Here is a 22893-nt window from a genome sequence, read left to right as displayed (position 1 = left end):
CTCCTATCAAGTTTTCCATCTCCAAGTTTTACTAACTATTCACTATAAGCGGAATCCTCTGATCTCATACTTGTGTTAAGAGACAACTCTCTGAAACATCCCCAAAGATTGCAGTACTTTAAACTCATTTGTACTATATTCGATCGCATAGCATGTGGTACAATACTGAGGCATTGTTGAAAATCCCCTCTGAGAAGGAGAACTTGCCCACCAAACGCAACATTCAAATTCATAATTTCTCTTAGTAATCTGTCTATGGTGTTTATAGCATGACTGGATGCCATGGTGCATTCATCAATAATAAGAAGTTGGGCCTTTTTAATGGTTTTAGCAACTTCATTCTTTATATTGAGTCTAGAAATTGAAGTTTCATTTAATGGAATTGGTAATTTATATTGGGAATGAAAGGTTCTTCCACCAAGAAGTAAATTTGCAGGAATTCCTGTAGACACTGTGGCTAAAACAGTACCACCACGATCTCTAATATAATGTATAAAACTTTATAAAGATATGTTTTTCCACTACCACCTGGACCATCCAAGAAAAAGCATTTGGGGTGTACAGTTTGATCTTTGATGGCTGAAGTTATGGTCTGAAAGGCTGCCAACTGTTCATCATTCAGAGAATTTATCAAAACCTCTGCCTGTTGTCACTCATAAGATTCAACACATGTATTTGTATGTATTAGTAAAAGATATTCCAGAAGTTTGAATGTGAACATTTCATTCCATGCAATGTGAATACCTCCTGAATTTTGTTAAGGGAATGCGTTTCACAGTTCACACAGGCACCTTCTCTTTGGTGCAATTTCCAACAGAAATCTTCAATAAAATGAGATTTCTTTTCATCCCATTATTTGTGTGCATCAAAAGGATATCCAAACACACATATGTATGCAAAAAGTTGCCGTAGTTGTTTGGGCATATTAAGGATGATTGCATCGCCAATTGTATCTTTCCAGATAGTGTAGTCAATTAATAATCCTCGGTGTTTAGCAGCTTCACGAAATGTATCATAAGTTACACCTCCTACAGTTCGCAGATCATCAAAACTTACCGCACCTTTTACATGCAGAAGCAAAAGTCTAAGGTAATAATGTTCTGGTTCTCTAAAGCTCACAGTGAACAGTCTACCTAATACTTTATTCCCACCCTTTCAGCGTTTTGTCCACAAAGAATTATTAATACATAATGTTGTGGAATCTCCCAATAATAATAATTACGTGCGTCGGAATCTTCTCTATTCAATAAGAACCAAGCCATCAAAGTCGAGTTATGACTTTTAGCCCTATCTATAACTTCAGCAAAATCATTGGTTTGAAAACATAAATTTTGTTCATTTGGCAAATGAATAACTAATCTTGTGCTTGCATGACATTGGTCATGCATTTGCATTGCAAAAAGTCTCCAAACAGCCTCAGGAGTGCTCACATACCTGGAGTCAATGAAGTCCTGTACGTTGTCATGATTGATAATATTTTTTTCAGAAATATGAATATTTGTGCAATCATGCCCTTTATAGACGTATCTATATTAATAATAGCCTAGGGCTGTCACAACCAGTTGGACGACGGAACACCTGGGTCCTAATGCGGAGCGGCGGTGCAGCAGCGGAGGTGGTGGGACTCAGGCCTGGGTCCCAGCGGCGCCAGCAAGGGCTGCGGCAGCAGCGGGAGTCAGGCCTGGGTCCATCACCAGTTAGAAGGCATCGCAGGGTGAGGACCATCACCTCAGCCAGAACGCAAAATGGTCACCTGGCCTGGCCTGGCCTGGCCCCTCCTCAGAGGCATCCCTTTCCTCCATGTTCACTGCAGAGGACAGACAGGGATGCCTAAGAGGCTGAGGCCATGGTGCCCCATCCCTACCCTACTCCCCTGGCCTCCTTCACCTGTGGCCCCCACAGAAGGGTATGTATGAGAGCCCTTCCCCTGCTACCTCTCACCACTGCCTCAGGCCATCCCTAGGCACACAGGCATATCGGCTTTCAAACTTGCCCTACTCACTTCCTCTCAGCCCTTCCAGGGCCTCTGCTCTGGATGGGGCCTTTGGAATCTAGGGCTCTGGGGTTTTACAACGGAGCTGGGGTGGGAAAGGGTAAACAGCACCAAAGATGGCTGATATGGCCACCCACCTCTGCCTCAGCTTGACCAATTAGTTCAGCCTCAGAACGTGGCACTCAGAGGGCATCCCTACTTCCCCAGCAATGGCTCTAGGGCCTTGGCCCCAGTGCCAACCTCCTCTCCCCCTTGGCCCTCCCCACAGCTGGTGCTTGCTGCAGCTCCGTGTGCCTTACTTAACCACCCCTTCCTTCTCTGTTCCTACAAATGAGGCTGCATCTTTGTATGTTATATTCATATAAACTTTGTAACATTTTGGGGAAAAAACAAAAAACAAAACGATGACCAAGAGAATGCTACAGAGATAAAGGGAACGGTTAGAGGCTGAGGCTGAAACCTCTCCAGGTGCGCCGGCACAGCCGCGGAGACCGTGCCATCTTGGGTGACTGTCGCCGGCATCCAGAGACCAGCTACTAACCCGGCAACAACGGCTCTCAAGCAGCGCGACTACGTGAACTCAGAGGAACTCGGCTTCTCCCCACAGAAAGGTTAGACTTTCCCCAAAGGTGCAGTTTGCAGTTTAGGTTGGAGAGTGGAACGCGCGCAGGGGGGTGGGGGCTCTGCGCCCCACAAAGACCGCGGCCGTTGGAGCCAGCGTGACCCACGAGTGTGGAAGGGCACCCCCAGGGCTGCTGGCAGAAGGGAACGCTATAAATAAGCCCACAGTTGGACGGGACACAAACGGGCAGCCTCAGATTACGCCAGTTTGCCGGCTACTCGGTGCCAGGAGCCAGAGCGCGCGCAGAGACTTCGCGCAGATTTGGAAGGTGAAGCGTTGCGAGTACGCACAACTTTCCAGGCTCTTAAATCTGTGCGTTTGATTGTTGAACCCAGTGCAAGGGACTACCCAGTTGGGGTCAGTCACAGAGCTTGTAAGGGAAGGCTGTTTTGGGGGAGCCTGGGAAACAGAGCGGGGAGTGACTACTGGAAAACCAGCTCTGGGCGGAGGACATTCCCAGACCAGCTTTCAGTACAATAGAGAACACCTGGTCAGAGAGGTCCTATACCCTCTGAGGTCAATCCCGACGCACTGCCACCCAGAGGCAGAGCCATGAACTGACTCTTCTGTAAATACAGATAAGGGCTGTCTGGGAAACCAATGTAGCCTGCCTTAAAATCAGGACTGTGGCTTACAACACAGAGGAACAGTGTATCAGAGGAAAATTCAACATTCTCCTGAATACCTGGTGTGCCAAAAAGAGGAGCAGAAGATCTGAAGCACCTTCATTACAGCCCATTTTTTTTAATTATTTTTTTTAATTATTGTTTCACCTTTTAACTAAGAAACCATTTATTTTCTTTTTTCATCACCTGATATTACCCTTTTAATTACTACATTTTTATTTTTAACCAGTATTATTACTGCTGCCATTTTACCATTTTTTTTTTAAAGTGTCATTTTATTTTCTCTTTATTTTATTTTGGGACTAAGGTTCTCCATTCTATTTTCATCGTTCCTTTAGCATCATTTTCCTCTACCTCAATTGTGCTGCTGTGCTAAAACTCTCTTCCCCACTTTTCCCCTTTTGCTGTCCTGTTTCTCTTACCCTATTCCTGCTTTAGATTTTTCCTATTCTTCATACGCCCTGTCTAAATTTCACCCTACTTATATATCCCTTTTCCAATCACCTGCTCTAAATCCTTATCCACCTCTCCCTTATCTTTCTTCACTATCCAAATTTTTTATTCTCTCCTTTTCTCTATTGTTCTGTTGTTGCTTGCTCGATTGTTGAGTATATTGTGTTTTTTTTTCTTTTCTTTTCTTTAAGGATTGTATGTGAGGTTGTTCTGCTTTTTCTTTTTCTTTTTCTGTCTCCCATTCCCCCTCCCCACCCCACCCCCGGCCAGTTATTTTTGTGCTTCTGCTTTCCCTTGCCTCACTTGATATTATTGGCTGTTTGTAGTTTGTATTCACTCCAGAGATCCGTTGCTGGAATTTGTTGGGATTAGTGGCGGTTCTATCGGAGTTTTCTCCTCATATGAATAGTCTCCTCCCCTCTTCTACTTCATTCTATTTTTCTTTTTTTTCTTTTTCTTCTTTTGTTTTTCTCTTTTTTCTGTTTTTCTCTCTATCTTTTTCTCTTCTTTCTTCCTTACCCCCCAACTCTCTTAGCTTGGGTGGCCATCTTTATTTGGGGTTATTAATACCGTAATTCATTTGTGTTCAGTGCCTGGTACGTTGTGCCTTGTTGTGTTGTATTTTGTGCCTTTAAATCAACGCAGCAGATCCAAGCAACAGCGGCCTCCTGATCTCCACACGCTCTGTCTGAGGAACAGCTGCTGTGGGTGAAGCCTCCCTCCACCAGCCAGAAGAGCCACAACAGCTGTGAACAGCACCCATCAGAAGACCCGCTAACAACAGAGGAGCAGCTGCTACCACAACCGCCCAAGGAGCAACCACAGCCCGAGGAGCCACTGCCACCTAGGGAGCAGCCACTGAACGACTCAATATCTATATACGTCAGTGAGATCAAACATGGGTAGACAAAGAAATCCCCAAAGGAAAGAAAAGGAGGACTCACCAGAAAAGCAGCTAAGTGATACAGAGGCATACAACATGACAGAAAAAGAATTCAGAATAAGGGTCCTAGAGTGCATACACCGGATGGAGGAAAAAATCGACAACTTATCCAAGAAGCAAGAAGAAACAGATGAAAAAATCGACAACTTAACTAAGACCCAAGAAGAAATGAAGTGCGATATAGCTGCAATAAAGAACACCATTGAAAGTATCAACAGTAGACTAGGAGAAGCGGAAGACCGAATTAGTGAATTAGAAGACAGGGAAGCAAAACACACCTAAACTGTACTTCAGTTGGAGAAAAAAATTAAAAGACAGGAGGAGAGCCTAAGGGAGCTTTGGGACAACATGAAACGAAACAACATACGAATAATAGGGGTGCCAGAACAACAGAAAGAGGAACAAGGATTAGAAAACCTATTGGAAGAAATAATATCAGAAAACTTCCCTGAGGTGGGGAAGAAAAAAGTCACACAAGCCCAGAGAGTCCCAAGCAAGGTGAACCCGAAAAGACCCACACCAAGACACATCATAATTACCATGGCAAATGTTCAGGACAAAGAGAGAATCTTACAGGCTGCAAGAGAGAGACGGAAAGTTACATACAAGGGATCTCCCATTAGATTATCAAATGATTTCTCAACAGAAACACATCAGGCCAGAAAAGAATGGACGGAAATTTACAAAGTGATGCAAAGCAAAGGACTGAATCCAAGAATACTCTATCCAGCAAGGCTATCATTCAAAATTGAAGGGGAAATAAGAAGCTTCACAGACAAAAAAAGGCTAAGGGAGTTTATCACCACCAAGCCAGCAATGCAAGAAATGCTAAAGGGACTGGTGTAAAAAGAAGAAATAAAAATCCCAGAAAGAAAACAGCCACACACACACAAAAAGAAATGGCTACAAACAAGTACCTTTCAATAATAACTTTAAATGTAAACGGGCTAAATGCTCCAACCAAAAGATATCGAGTGGCTGAATGGATAAAAAATCATGACCCATACATTTGCTGTCTACAAGAAACCCACCTCATTAGAAAGGACTCACACAGACTGAAAGTGAAGGGATGGAAAAATATCTTTCAGGCTAATGGAAAAGAAAAGAAAGCTGGGGTAGCAATACTTATATCGGACAAAATAGACCTCAAAGTGAAGGCCATAACAAGAGATACGGAAGGCCACTTCATAATACTAAAAGGATCAATACAACAAGAAGATATAACCCTGATAAACATATATGCACCCAATGCAGGAGCACCCAAATACATAAAAAATCTTCTGGAAGATATCAAAGGAGAGATCGACAACAATACAATCATAGTAGGGGACTTTAATACACCACTGTCATCACTGGATAAGTCCTCTAGACAAACAATCAGCAAAGATACAGCAATACTAAATGACTCACTAGATCAGATGGACTTAATAGACATCTTCAGAACACTTCACCCCAGTGCCACGGAATATACATTCTACTCAAGTGCTCATGACACATATTCAAAAATAGACCATATATTGGGTCACAAGCAAAGTATCCCCAAATTCAAGAAGATTGAAATCATAAAAAGCGTCTTCGCAGACCACGATGGCATAATATTAGAAATAAACTGCAATAAAAACAACCCAAAATACTCAAACACCTGGAAGCTGAATAGCATGCTATTAAATATTGATTGGGTTACCAATGAAATCAAAGAAGAAATTCAAAACATCCTGGAAACTAATGACAATGAAAACACAACAATCCAAAACCTATGGGACACAATGAAAGCAGTCCTGAGAGGGAAGTTTATAGCTCTACAGGCCCATCTCAAAAAACAAGAAAAAATGGTAGTAAATCAGCTAACTCTACAACTCAAAGAATTAGAAAGAGAGCAACAAGAAAACCCCAGAGTGAGCAGAAGGAAGGAGATAATAAAGATTAGAGCAGAAATAAATAACATAGAGACCAAAAAAATAATACAGAAAATCAATGAAACCAAGAGCTGGTTCTTCAAAAGGATAAACAAGATTGACAAACCTCTAGCCAGACTCACCAAGAAGCAAAGAGAGAGGACCCAAATAAACAAAATCAGAAATGAAAGAGGTGAAATAACAACAGACCCCACAGAAATACAAATGATTGTTAAAAAATACTATGGACAGCTCTACTCCAGCAAACTAGACAACCTGGAGGAAATGGACAAATTCCTAGAAAAATACAACATTCCAAAACTCAATCAGGAAGAATCTAAAAATCTCAACAGGCCAATAACTATGGAAGAAATTGAAGCAGTCATCAAAAAGCTTCCAGCAAACAAAAGCCCAGGACCAGACGGCTTCACAGGGGAGTTTTACCAAACATTCAAGGAAGAACTAAAACCTATCCTCCTCAGACTACTACAAAAAATTCAAGAGGAAGGAACACTTCCAAGCTCATTCTATGAAGCCAGCATCACCCTAATACCAAAACCAGGTAAAGACAACACAATGAAAGAGAATTACAGGCCAATATCCCTCATGAACATAGATGCCAAAATCCTCAACAAAATCTTAGCAAATCGGATCCAGCAGTACATCAGAAAGATCATACACCATGACCAAGTAGGATTTATCCCAGGGATGCAAGGATGGTACAATATCCGCAAATCAATAAACGTGATACATCACATAAACAAATTGAAAGAAAAAAACCACATGGTCATATCAATTGATGCAGAAAAAGCATTTGACAAAATTCAACACCCATTTTTGATAAAAACTCTCAGCAAGGTGGGAGTAGGAGGATCATACCTCAACATAATAAAAGCCATATATGACAGGCCCACAGCCAACATCATTCTCAATGGACAAAAACTTACACCATTTCCCCTAAGAACAGGAACAAGACAGGGATGCCCCCTCTCACCACTCCTGTTCAACATAGTACTGGAAGTGTTAGCCATTGCAATTCGGCAAGAAGAAGAAATAAAAGGCATCCAAATTGGAAAAGAGGAAGTAAAACTGTCCTTATTTGCAGACGACATGATATTATACATACAAAACCCTAGAGACTCCATCAAAAAGCTACTAGACTTAATACATGAATTTGGCAATGTAGCAGGATACAAAATTAACCCCAAGAAATCTGAGGCATTTCTATACACCAATAGTGAACTTTCAGAAAGAGAGATTATAAAAACAATCCCGTTTACCATCGCACCAAAAAAACTAAGCTACCTAGGAATAAACTTAACTAAAGAGGTAAAAGACCTCTACTCAGAAAACTACAGGACGTTGAAAAAAGATATAGAGGAAGACATAAACAGATGGAAGAACATACCGTGTTCATGGATTGGTAGAATCAACATCATTAAAATGTCCATACTACCCAAAGCAATCTATAAATTCAATGCACTTCCCATTAAAATACCAACGGCATACTTCAGAGATCTAGAACGAACTCTCCAAAAATTCATCTGGAATAAAAAAAGACCCCGAATAGCTGCAGCAATCCTGAAAAAGAACAAAGTAGGTGGGATCTCAATACCAGATATCAAGTTGTATTACAAAGCCACTGTTCTCAAAACTGCCTGGTACTGGCACAAGAATAGGCATATAGATCAATGGAATAGAATAGAGAGCCCAGAAATCGGCCCGAACCAATATGCTCAATTAATATTTGACAAAGGAGGCAAGAACATACAATGGAGCCAAGATAGTCTCTTCAATAAATGGTGTTGGGAAAATTGGACAGATACATGCAAGAAAATGAAACTAGACCACCAACTTACACCATACACAAAAATAAACTCAAAATGGATAAAGGACTTAAATGTACGACAGGAAACCATAAAAATTCTAGAAGAATCCAAAGGCAACAAAATCTCAGACATATGCCGAAGCAATTTCTTCACTGATACAGCTCCTAGGGCACTTGAAACTAAAGAGAAAATGAACAAATGGGACTACATCAAAATAAAAAGCTTCTGCACAGCAAAAGAAACCATCAACAAAACAACGAGAAAACCCACTGTGTGGGAAAACATATTTGCCAATGTCATATCTGATAAGGGCCTAATCTCCAAAATCTATAGGGAACTCATACAACTTAACAAAAGGAAGATAAACAATCCAATCAAAAAATGGGCAAAGGACCTAAATAGACACCTTTCAAAAGAGGACATTCAGAAAGCCAAGAGACATATGAAAACATGCTCAAAGTCACTAATCATCCGAGAGATGCAAATCAAAACAACAATGAGGTACCATCTCACACCTGTCAGACTGGCTATCATCAACAAATCAACAAACGACAAGTGCTGGAGAGGATGTGGAGAAAAAGGAACACTTGTGCACTGCTGGTGGGAATGCAGACTGGTGCAGCCACTATGGAAGACAGTATGGAGTTTCCTTAAAAAACTGAAAATGGAACTCCCATTTGACCCTGTGATCCCACTTCTAGGAATATATCCCAAGAAACCAGAAACACCAATCAGAAAAGATATATGCACCCCTATGTTCATAGCAGCACAATTCACCATAGCTAAGATTTGGAAACAGCCTAAGTGCCCATCAGTAGATGAATGGATTAGAAAACTGTGGTACATCTACACGATGGAATACTATGCTGCTCTAAAAAGGAAGGAACTCTTACCATTTGCAACGTCATGGATGGAACTGGAGAGCATTATGCTAAGTGAAATAAGCCAGTCAATGAAGGAAAAATACCACATGATCTCACTCATTCATGGATAATAGAGACCATTATAAACTTTTGAACAATAATAGATTCAGAGGCAGAGCTGCCTCAAACAGATTGTCAAACTGCAGTGGGAAGGCCGGGGAGGGTTGGGGGGCAGGAGGTAGGGGGGTAAGAGATCAACTAAAGGACTTGTATGCATGCGTATAAGCATAACCAATGGACATAAGACACTGGGGGATAGGGGAGGCTGGGGGACTGTCTAGGGCGGGGGGATAAAATGGACACATATGTAATACCCTTTGTAATACTTTAAGCAATAAAAAAATTAAAAAAAAAAAAAGAGAATGCTACAGTCAATGTCCAGAGTCCGGCTCAGGAGAATGGAGAAAAGGGAGAATTCCATGAGTTGGCCAATGCCAAGATATTTCTGAGTGACTGCCTGGTATGTGACAGTTGTGTGACCGCAGAGGAAGGAGTCCAAGTTTCTCAGCAGAACACTAAGGATTTCTTCCGTGTTCTGAACCTTTGCTTTGGTTTTCAGAATTCCCTGCTCCCCATCTGTTGGCTCCCTCCCTCTGAGAGGTGCTGTTGTCATCACATGGGTGCAAGTGGAATATTGTATCTCGAAAGGATTGTCCTAATGTACGTATCCTTTTATCCGACAATGAAAAAATGCCAAAGAATAAGAATGGAGACAGACTACTGTACTTTAGGCTTAAAAAAACCCAGAAGTGTCCTGCAAAGAGCTGAGACTTGGTTCTGTCCATGTGCCTCAGAGAAATCGGATGAGGAAATGGCCGGGTTTGGCCCTGACTTTACCCACTTATGTTACTCTTGACAGTGTATTTGCCACAATGTGAATGAATTGCCACCTTTTGGAATAGGGGCTCATACGAAAGTCTGCATTCCCAACTTTTCTTGAAACAGATCTATGTTCTGCAGCTGTGGCCATCATCCTGAGACCAGGTCCTGTTGACCAGGTCCTGTTGCTGGGAATCAGGGGGCACTGGAGTGGTGCTCCCCCTCCCCTGTGCCCTTTTACATTCAGGGATTGAGCTGAACTCACTTTGGGGGAGGCCTGGAAAGGGTGACAGGTGTCACAGATAGAAGGATGGAGAATGGAGAGGCAGACACTCTGTTCGGTCCCTGCCTGGGTGAGGTCAGGCAGATGAAGACTGGCCAGCCCACCCCACAATTTGGTGAGAAAGTGTCCTTTGTGTCCACCTCTCACCCCATGGGCCTAACCACTCCCCTCCGCTCTGGGAAGCCCTCTGCATTCCAGGACAGCATGCTCTGCCCTCACATGCTGCTCACCCTAAATGATGTGGCCCACAGACAACTACACAGAAAGATAGGGCTCACGGCTGGCGAGCACAGTGACGTTGGTGGGAACCTCTCCTGCCTTCGTGGCAGCACTAAGGACAGTGAGCCGAGTGGTAAGGAGCAGCCAGCAGGTGGGCGGTAAGGAGCCAGGGTTTCTGGATTGTGAAAGGAATTTCCAACTGTAAGCCAGCAGGCAGACATCCCCTGAGGGCTCCTGGACTGTGAGAGGGTGCAGGTCTGGCTGAAGGCCCCCCCACCAGTGCACCAATTTTGTGCACCGGGCCTCTAGTTTAAATAAATATTTGACACTTTGAATTGATGCGCAGACTTCAATGTTTATATGACAGTTATATTTAAGGCACAAATACGGCTTATAAGGGACAATCCAAGTATTATTGACAACTTTATATTTCCAATAGACATGGTGCTAACTAGGTCTTCATTTGTATTTGGGATATCCATCAATGTTTCCAATGGTCATATTTTGAAATTCTTTTGGATATCCCTTTGAACATTTTCTATTTTCCATACATGGAATATTTGGATTTTGTATTCCACATGGTCCAGGTACCATATTTGATTTTACAATTCGAAAAAGTCAAGGACACTGGTCTTCATTTGGAATTTCTGCCTTAACTATACGGTCAATGTCATCTTCTGTTCATAATTTGGATTCACTATCTAATATCAATAATATGTGAGTGTGAGACAGTCCGCATTTCTGAAATTCAATGACATGAGTTTTAGCTATTACTTTGCCAAATAAATAGAATTTGCATATATCATTTAAAAGAGCATTCAGCTCAATATTAAAAACTATGGCTACCAAGTCAGGTCTGTTTGCAATTTTTTGCCAGCGTTGTAAATTGTTTGCAATATCTGTCCATTTGGGGTTGCATGTCATGGTTATGAATAAATCGGGCTTGCCATACTTCATTACAATTGTCATAGCATCCTGATATCGCTGCTGCATATTTCTGGACTACCCTCAAAAGATGATGGAAGTATTATCATTTTACCATTCGGCACATTGTCATTTTCAGATCTACATGTGAGATAATCCATCAAACCACTATATTTTTCAACTCTCAACTTAGATTGGGTTGCTTTAATGAAATTTATCCAATTGGCCTTCATTTTTGAATATGAATCTACAATAAACTGTTGAGTTAATTTTTCTGCATTTAAAATAAGATTGAATGTGTCCCGCACAGAGAGATGAAATCCATAATACTGCATTTGTGTGACTCGTGTCCTTACATTTTTCTAGTATTATTGTCGATTACACTGTTGTCTCTGAGTCTTAATGCAATATCCATTCCCCAGCCTTTTTCACCATGTGGAAAAAGAATAAGATACATCATTGTATCTAATGTAGGAAACAGGATACTGATTTGTTTCATTTTTTTTAAATATATATTTTATTGATTTTTGACAGAGAGGAAGGGAGAGGGATAGAGAGCCAGAAACATCGATGAGAGAGAAACATTGATCAGCTGCCTCCTGAACACCCTCCACTGGGGATGTGCCCGCAACCAAGGTACACGCCCTTGACTGGAATCGAACCCAGGATCCTTCAGTCCGCAGGCCGACGCTCTATCCACTGAGCCAAACTGGTTAGGGATGATTTGTTTCATTTTAGTGGCATTCAGATTATTGGGATCTGGTTTACAATGAATGAGCAAGTCCCTTTCAAACGTAGGTTCTCCATCTTCATGTCTGAATATGATGGCAACCTCGGTTACACGGGGAGAGTTATATCTACCCAGATCACCTCTATGATCGTATTTAATCGCGATTGTTACTTTCGTGGAAGCATTACCTTTCGCTGCTGCTTCAGATTGAGCTTCCTTTTCTACCTCATGTAGCATCTTGTACGATTTTGTTAATTCATTTATTTCATGCATGAGGTTGTTGATGTTGATCATGAGCCTTTCTGAGCAACCTTGGTATTCTGGCATTGCTAATCTTTTTTTTTTTTAATATATTTTATTGATTTTTTACAGAGAGCAAGTGAGAAGGATAGAGAGGTAGAAACATCAATGAGAGAGAAACATCAATCAGCTGCCTCCTGCACACACCCTACTGGGGATGTGCCCGCAACTGAGGTACATGCCCTTGACCAGAATCGAACCTGGGACCCTTGTGTCTGCAGGCCGACACTCTATCCACTGAGCCAAAGCGGTTAGGGTGCATTGCTAAACTTTTACTTGTCGCTTCGGCCATATCTAAAATATAGAGTTGAGCAAATTTCTGAGGAACACCTTCCGAAGGGTATAAAGTTTCAGTACAGTGATAAAGTTGTCCATGTATTCTAAAACAGTATGGCCCATATCCTGATGGTGATGCAATATTTGCACCCATTGAAGCAAAAGCAAAAGAACTATTTATTGAATGAATATTTTCCATGAAATTTTTAATGTCAGAATCTTCATTTATCATTAATTTTTTAAAATATGCTGGGTATTCTGGAAAATGTATACAGTTTGGACAAACTTTACCCTTGCTACAACATCGACTAAATTTTCCATCAGATGGTTTTTATTGGAGAAATTTAGTGATAGACAAAATTCACATCGAACGATCATTCCACCACAACTATGTTCAATAATTGCATCCTCTTTTACTCCATTTTTGCTGTGAAAGCAGTTCCTACCAGTATTGGTAGTACTTGTTGATGACTGTTCTCCAAAATATTGTGTTGACGCCGCTGCCTTCTTTCAGCTTCAGAGGCACGTTGGTCTTCAGACATTTTCTGTCAATAATGCCAGCTTCTTTCAGCTTCAGAGGTATGTTGTGCCAATAGTTGATCCTCCGACATATTCTGTTGATGCTGCCGCTTTCTTTCAGCAGCAGAGTTACGGCATGCCAATAATTGGTCTTCAGACATATTCTGTTGACAATGATGCTTTCTTTTGGCTGCAGAGATACCTTGTGCCAATAGTTGGTTTTCAGATACATTGTGTTGCCAAAAATGGCTTCTGTTGGCTTCAGAGGTACCTTGTGCCAACAGTTGGTCTTTAGACATATTCCCACCTCCCTGCCATCAGGGTCTGGGGTGTGGGTGAATGGATTCCTGGTTGTCAGGCCACTGACTGAAAGCTGACCAATGGCCAATTCTGCAAGGAGTGGGCTCCCGCTGCCCTGCTATGTGGGTCCTGGGTGCAGGTGCCTGCTTTCTGGGTCCTGGGTGCGGATATCAGGCTCCCTCTGCCTTCCTGTCAGAGTTTGGGGTGCACCGCGGGACCCAGAGTCAAGTCCCCACACACCTGTGCAGCTTCAAAATCACTTGACCCAGCCGGCCCCACCCCCATTGGGCAAGACTGAGACTTGGCCGGGGCACATGGTCAAGCCCCACCCTTCTTCCCCCCCACAGCATCATGTCAGTGCTGGACGGGGATGCACACAGGCAGCATCACATCCCAGGCCGGGGACACATGTAGGCAGTGTCACATCCATCCCCGGCCAAGGACACATGCAGGCAGCTTCAAGTCAGCACTGAGCGGGGTCGCACGCAGGCAGCTTCACGTCCCAGGCCAGGGACACAGGCAGGCAGCGTCACGTTAGCGCTGGATGGGCCTTCGTGCACCTCTGCCAGTGGCCGCCTCCACTGGGGCCTGCCCCCCGGGCTAGGGGTCCTCCAGGCTGGGCAGGGTGGTGGGCCTGCATGTTCCTCCACTGGGGGCCGCCCCTGGGCTGGGTGGTCTCTGGGTTGGGCCAGGCAGGGGCCGCCTCTCCCAGGGGCTGCCCCAGGCTGGGCCATGCAGAGGCCCTCCTGGTGATAGCAGTCCCCGCCCACCCACTCCTGCTGTGCATGCTTCCTGCTGAGTGGTCTTGATGTTAATGCATCCTGGCTAATTGCATATTCCTCTATTATTATATAGGATAGGGTATTTATCTTCATTGAACAGAGTAACAAAAAACCACAAAATTTTCACCTAAAGACATTAGAATATAAACTTGAAGTGGGGTTGGGGGTGGGGAAAATAAACTCAGTATCTTAATCAAAAGGGAACTGTGTACATACCCAAAAGTGTAATTGCTGGATCATTTGGAAATCTTATGTTTAATTATTTTGAGAAAGCACTATATGGTTTCAACAATGACTGAAACATGTTGAATTCCTACCAGAAATACACTAGGGCCCCATGTAGTGAAGCCTATATGAAAACTCTTAAAAAATGAGATTCAGGGAGTTTCTGGGTTGGGAAATAAATGCATATACTGGGAGGGTAGCATATAAGTCAAGAACAAGACATGAAAATTCCGCCCACCCCTATCCTTATCCTATATATCTCTTCCATTTGGCTGTTCCCAGGTTGTATCCTTTTTCATAAAACTACTATTGTAAGTGTAGCCCTTTCCTGAGCTCTATGCATTGTTCTAGAAAATAATCAAACCTGAGGAGATTCTCATGGGACCTCTAGAATCTACTAGTCATCTGAAAAGAGTGCAGGTAACTGGGGTTATCTAAGACCTATAGCATGTGTCTAAACTTCCTGTCTCTTGCAGCCCTAAATATTCTCTCTTTGCCATAATGTTTGCCATTGTAATTGTGACGTGTCTTGGAGTGGGCCTTTTGGGGTTCATTTTGTTTGGGACTCTGTGCTTGTGTGACTTTTTTCCTCCCCAAATCAGAGAATTTTTTGTCATTATTTATTCAAATAGGTTTTCTGATCCATGCTCCTCTTCTTGTCTTTCTGGGAACCCCTATTATATGGATGTTGCTTCTTTTTTATGTTTTCCCAAAGCTCCCTTAAGTCTTCCTCCTGCTTTCTATTTTTTTTTCCCTTTAATTGCTGTTCTGATTGGGTGTTTCCCATCCTGTCTTCTAACCTGCTGATTTGGTCCTCCACTTCTTCTAGTTTACTGTAGAAACCTTCTATTGTGTTTTTTACTGTAGCCATATCATTATTCATTTCCTCTTGATTCTTACACATATTGATGTTCTCATCCAGCAGGTTTAGGAATTTTATGGCCCTTACCCTGAATTCTTTCTATGATATGCCTCCATTTCATTTATTTCCTTTTCTGGTGATTCCTCCTTTTCTTTCCATTGGGGTTTGTTTCTTTGTCTCCCCATTTTTCTGTCTCTTTCTCATCATGGGCTCCCTGCTTGGGGTACAAGGAGTTGAAGTCCCTAGTGGTCAAATGGTCTGGGACTCACTGGCCTCAGTCCTGGGTCTGCCTTGAGTTTAACACCTTTATTGTCTCTGGTCTGAATTGTACCCCTTTCTCCCATGGTCTGGTCCCTCAGTTGTCTGCTTCAGATTCTTGGTGTCTTTGGGGGTGGATTCATAGTCCTCTGGTGTTAGGGTTCAGAGCCCTCTGACATACAATTCACTGTGCAGTCCCAGCACCCAAGGCAGGATGGTGCCCTGGGTCTCTCTGGCAGTGCACTTGCAGTGTGGTCCTGTGATTTATGGCTTGCAACACTGGGTCACACCAGAAGCTGACCTGAGCCAGTGGCAGGGCAGGCGACAGTTGACAGGTCTTTCTATGATGGGGGCAGAGCTCCCACTGGCTCTGTCTGTGCCATGGGTGGTGCATGTACCAGGTGAGGGCTCTGTCTGGGCAGGGATGTAGCGCACACTGGGTTGCAGCTTTGTACTGGGACCAGGGATGGATCAGGACATGGGGTACCCCAGGCTTGCATTTACAGCAAGGAGACCTGAGGCACGGGATCCTGGGATGCTGGATTTGGGCTCTTGCGAGGAGACACAGCTCCAGAGGTCTCTCTGATGTGCACTCACTGCAGATGTCAGGGACCCCCATGATGTGGTACAGTGCTACTCTCTGCTGGGTCAGAGTGTTAGTTCCACGTGGGTTATTGCTGGCAAGCAGCTCTCTGCATAGGTCTGGAGGTGGTGTCTAAGTTCAGTCTGGATGTTGATGTGGCTGAACTCCTGGCCTCCATTGCTCCCTTCCCTCTTTAGGTATTTTAGATCTTAACCACTTATTGGAGTTTTTATTTGCTACTATCTTTTCCCATTTGGTTGGTTTTATGTGTGTGTGTTTTTAAATGGGTCCTTTTACTCTGCAGAAGCTTTTTAGTTTCATATAGTCCCATTCATTAATTTTTGCTTTTACTTCCCTAGACTTCGAGTTCAAATTTAAAATCCTTATATTTATTTATTAGAAAGGACATATAATGATAAGAAAAAGACTCCTATTGAATTCACTGAGTACATGTTAGACAGCATATTTCATTCAAATTATTTAGCCAAAAGACTAAATTAACAAGTGCCAAATTAAAACACTTAAACTTTTGGTGTCAGAGTCACAAGGTTTTATAATTGAATGCAGTAAAAAATATATACATAGCACGAGTTCAGCAACAGTCAATATTTTACATGCTGAACATGAATTCCTAGTAATATGCCCATTACTTTTTATTATCATACTAAAATAAACTCAAACAAACATTTTGCTGAAATAATGTTCCAAGAAGGCTAATAACTTGGACCAGTATTCTAAGTACAATAATGATAAATAAAGTGAATAAAACTGTTTAATATGAGTATCCAATCTCCTTATAAAATTATAATTTATCCTTGTAATTATAGTTTTATTTTTTTACAAAAAACCTCAGAACTTTAAATACACTCTTAAAATTCCTATCAAATCTACATTTCATAATAAATATCATTAGTACTCTTACCTTATATGTGCATAACATTTTACAGTTTTCAAAGCACTTTTAAAAATAATATATCATTCATACTGCTAGTCAGAGAAAGTTTTATTATTGTATAATAGGAAATTGGAATTAAGTATCAACAAGGTTTTAATAGATTAGCATTGTGGGATAACTTTCACAAGATGAAATTTAATATATTATAGTTGGGCAAAAAATTCCAAATCTAAAAATACAGTATAGGATGCCATGGCCAGGGTATTCAGTGGGTTGGAGTATCATCTCATAAAGGAAAGGGTTGTGGGTTTGATTCCTATTTAGTGCATATACCTAAATTGGCAGTTTGAAATCTGGTCTGTGCATTACAGGAGGAAACTGTTCAATGTTTCTCTCTCACATGGATGTTTACCTCTCTCTCTCTCTCTCCCTCTCTCTCTCTCTCAATCAATCAATAAGCATATCCTCCTCAGGTAATGAAAACAATATAAATATGCAGTACAGGAGATATGGCTTATTGGTGAAATACAAAAGAGATTTGTAGCAATATGTTTGCTGACACATCTCCTAGGACAAGGGAAATAAAGAAGAAAATAAACAAATGGGAATACATCAAAATAAAAAGCTTCTGCACAGCAAAAAAACAAAACAAAACAAACCACAAAAAACAAGCAAACAAACAAAAAATCCCAGTAACACTGTATGGGAGAACATATTTGCCAATGATGCATATAATAAGGGGCTAATTACAAAAATATATAAAGAACTCATGCAACTTAAGGAAAGGAAGACAAACAATCCAATAAAAAAAGTGGGTAACAGACCTAAATAGATACTTCTCCAAAGTGGCCATACAGATGGCCAAGAGACGTATGAAAAATGCTCAAAGTCACTAAACATCAGAGAGATGCAAATTAAAACAACAATGATGTATCACCCCACACCTGTCAGAATGGCTACCATCAACAAATCAACAAATGATAAGCGCTGGTGAGGATGTGGAGAAAAGGGAACTCTAGTACACTGCAGGTGAGAATGCAGACTGGTGCAGCCATTATGGAAAACATTATGGAGTTTCCTCAAAAAATTAAATATGGAACTGCCATTTGACCCAATGATCCCACTTCTAGGAATATATCCTAAGAAACCCAAAATACAAAGCAGAAAGAATGTAATAAATAGATTAGCATTGTGGGATAATTTTGACAAGATGAAATTTAATATATTATAGTTGGGCAAAAAATTCCAAATCTAAAAATACAGTATAGGATGCCATGGCCAGGGTATTCAGTGGGTTGGAGTTTCATCTCATAAAGCAAAGGGTTGTGGGTTTGATTCCTAGTTAGTGCATATGCCTAAATTGGCAGTTTGAAATCTGGTCTGTGCATATACAGGAGGAAACTGTTCAATGTTTCCTCCCCTGTGTTCATAGTAATGCAATTTACAATAGCTAATATCTAGAAACAGCCCAAGTGCCCATCAGTAGATAAGTAGATAAAAAATCTGTGGTACATTTACACCATGGAATACTATGCAGCTGTAAAAAAGAAGGATCTCCTACCCTTTGAGACAGTATGGAGTGACCTAGAGAGTATCATGCTAGCTGAAATAAGCCAGTCAGTAAAAGTAAAATATCACATGATCTCACTCTTATGTGGAATCTAATGAACAAAATAAACTCATGAACAAAATAGATTGAGAGACATAGAATCATGGATTAGACTGAGGAATCTCAGGAGGAAGGCAGGGTGGGAGGTATGGAGATATTAACCAAAGGGGGAAAAATATATATATCCCATGGACACAGACAATATTGTGATGATGACCTCTGTGGGGTGGAGGGGGTCATTGCAAGAAAAAAAGGGGACATCTGTAATACTTCCAGCAATAAAAATATTTTTTTTTAAATAAAGAGAGATATTTAAGGTATTCAGGTGTCTGCAACTCAATATGAGCAACACTGAAATAGCTCTGTTTAAAATTACATATAGAGAATGAAGGAGGTACATATATGTATAAGTGTATAAATATTATCATATCACATATACTTAAATATTTGAATTATTGATTTATATCAATACAGCAATTTTTTTAATCTATAACTCTCAACTATTATTCTGAAAATGTATTTTCCTTGTTTTTCAGAATCATTCTTGGGTATTTCCGTACCTTTCAAAATAGTGTATTTCAATAGGAGGTTCTATTCACAGTAAGCCACTCCACTGATCAGAGTGCCAGAACTAAGGCAATGAGTTCTCTTCACAGGATTTCCATAATGGAGTTGGGAAAAAGAGTTCCTTTTCTATCTAATCATGAACTGAAATATATAAGGCAATGACACTAGCCATAATCTTCTACTAAATGTTGGGTGATCATAACTCATAGTTTGCAGGAGGCATTCTCAGTTTATTCCTGTTTTTACCTTGTAATTATTAACAATACTGCTTTTCTTTTCAATTTTCAAAATGACTTAACATGGATTATAATTTATAGGGTCACCATAATCTTATGAAGAAAACTGGTATGAGGGAGAATTGCTGAATTATAGATAAAAGATAAAATGAGAGGATGAGGCAAAGAGAGAGGGATTGAGGAAGGTATGGATGAAAAGAGTTAGAAAAGGAAGGTGAGAGTGAAGCAGTAAGGGAGGGAGGGAAGGAGAGAGGGAGGGAGAGAGAGAGAGAGAGAGAGAGAGACATGAAAAAAATCATGGTGAATATACTTTTCCATAGGTTTTAGAATTGAGTCAAAGACCTTACTTTAATAAATGAGAACTTAGACAATTTTTTTTCCTATAGGCTTTATCTAACCATCCATCCATCTATCCATCCATCCATCCGTTCATCTATTCAAAATGTATTTACTGAATATCTTCTGTATTTTAAGTGGATTAAACAATAAGGAATGTAGAACTAAAGCTACGTAGTACCCTTTTTATGGAATTTATAAGTGAAAGAAGAAAACAGAAAATTAGCAAATAACTAAAATATGATAGTTTCTATAGAAACATATTTTAGGAGGCCATATATATTCTTCTACAACTTTCTTAAAGGTAATTTTGCTTTAGTCCTACAAAACTATTTGAATTTTCCTAAAACATATGCTATCCCATCACCTCCTTCTTCATCTTTTTCTGCTAAATAACTCCCATTTGTCCTTCAAAAGAAAGGTCAGGCATCACTCATTCTGGAAATCCTAACGTTTTTCTCTCAAATTTGATTAAATTGACCCTTGTTTGTAGTCTCTGATATTATCTATATAATAAAAAACTTACTACAATTATTAATTTAACAAACTGAATTCCTGATTATCACCATCCTGGTTTCCTTATTAGTTCTAATATGTATTCCTAAACACCATAATTTAACTTTCACTTTGTTGGGAGTTTTATCTAAAATGAATAATATTAGTGATAGAAAATGGCAGCTGAATAGACAGCAGTGTTGTGCATCTCCTCCTAGGGCCAGGCCACAAAAGCAAGTAAATCAAATATCCACCCTGAATTAACAAATTAGACAAAGCTGAGCAGACAATTTTCATTAAGGATGGGCAGAGAACACCTAGAGAACACCGCTTGCCAGCCATAACCCGCGTGGAACCATCACCATGGCCCAGCAGTGATTAGCACATAACCTCTGGGCAGACATCCAGACATCTGCAGGAAGCATGGGCCACCAGAGTGCACTCCCACACCAGGCCTCCTCACCAGCCTACTGGGACCCTGTGTCCTAGGATTTGTCTCCCAAACCCAGCAGTGAGTGCATCCCAGGCAGAACCCTGTGCCCCACACCTGCCTGGGACCTCAGAACTGTGTTGCTAGCCTTACCCAGAGCCACCTGATGCCCACTCCACCCTGAACCCCAGAACCTGCTGTCAGGGTGACCCAGAGTAACCCAGAACATGATGAAATCCAGGCCACAGGAGACAGGGGACTGTGTGACCCAGCACAACCTTTGCAACACAGAGCAACTGGTGCCTGCTCCACCCCAGCCCCATGGAGAGCCCTGCTGGGGTGAACCAGAGCAACCCATGCCCACTTCACCCTGGCCCAGGTGGGGCAAACCAGAGCAACACATGTTTGCTCCAACCTGATCCCTGGGACAGCCCTGCCATGGCCATACAGAGCAACCCAATGCACACCTCACTCCAAGTGACAGGAGATCATGGACTGAGCAACCCAGGGCAACCTTCCCCTGCTTCACCCTGAGGAGGGGCGAACTGGAGCAACCCAGCACATGTATCATTCTGGGATACAAGAAAGCTAGGTCTGTGTGAACCAGAGCAACTGGCACCCACTTCACCCAGAGCCCAGGGTCTTGCTGCCAGGGCAACCTGGAGAAACCCAGCATGAGTCCCACTCAGACCACAGGGGATCTCTGACTGTGCAACCCAGACCAACCTGCACCTGCTTGTCCCCGGCTCTGGAACAGAACTGAAGGGCTACCCAGAGCAACACAACACATGCCTCACTCTGTGGCATAGGGGAGCACTGCCAGGGTGACCCAGTGCAAGATGGTGTGCCCAGACAGGGGCCACAGAACCATGCTGCAACTGCACTGCCAGAGGGACCTAGGGTGCCACCCTGCCATGGGTGCCAGGGTTGCAGAGTGAATTGCATGCAAGAGGGCTTTGGGCCCTCACAGAGAGTTGCACACCAGAGGAACTTTGCACACACTCCCACCATGCTAAGCATCTGAAGCAGACAACTGAGGGACCAGATCTGTGGGAGAAGGGGATACAACTCAGAGAAGAGACAATAAGGCCATGCGACTCAAGGCAAACTGAGCCTCTGGGCTAATGATTTCTGGACCATTGTCTTGGTAGGGTCTTCAGTCTCTTGAAACCCAAGCAGGGTGCCCAGGGCCAGAAAGAGACAACAAAAATGGGGAGACAAAGAAACAACCCCCCGAGGGAAGAAAAGGTAAAATCACCATAAAAAAGAAGTAAATGGAATGGAGGCATGGAATATGTCAGAAAAATAATTCAGAGGAAGGGTCATAATGTTCATAAACCGGATGGTGAGAAAATGAAAAACTTATGTAAGAATCAATAGGATATAAAAGTGATATAGCTACAATACAAAACAAAATGGAAGGTTTCAAAAGTAGACTAGAAGAAGCAGATGGCCAAATTAGTGATTTAGAAGATAGGGCAGAAAACACACCCAATCGGAACAGCAATTGGAGAAAAAAATTAGAAAACAGGAAGAGAGCCTAAGGGAGCTTTGGTACAAAATGAAACAGAGTAAAATATGTATAATAGGGGTGCCAAAAGGAAAAGAAGAGAAGCAAGGATCAAAAAACCCATTTGAAGGAATAATGACAAAAAAATCTGTGATTTGGGGAAAAAAAAAGTCACATAAGCACAGAGACCCAAAGTAGATGAAACTGAAGAGATCCATACCAAGACACATTATAATTACAATGGCAAATGTAAACGACAAAGAAAGAACCTTAAAGGTTGCAAGAGAGCTACCTACAATAGATTTCCCATTTGATTATCAAATTATTTCTCAACAGAAACACATCAGGTCAGTGATTCAAAGCAAGGTACTGAATCCAGAAATACTCTCTCCAGCAAGGCTATCATTCGTAATTAAAGGGGAAATCAGGACATTCACTGACAAAAGAAAAA

Source organism: Myotis nattereri (assembly GCF_964212035.1).
Source record: "Myotis nattereri genome assembly, chromosome: X".
Lineage (NCBI taxonomy): Eukaryota > Metazoa > Chordata > Mammalia > Chiroptera > Vespertilionidae > Myotis > Myotis nattereri.
This window is presented reverse-complemented; position numbering follows the sequence as displayed.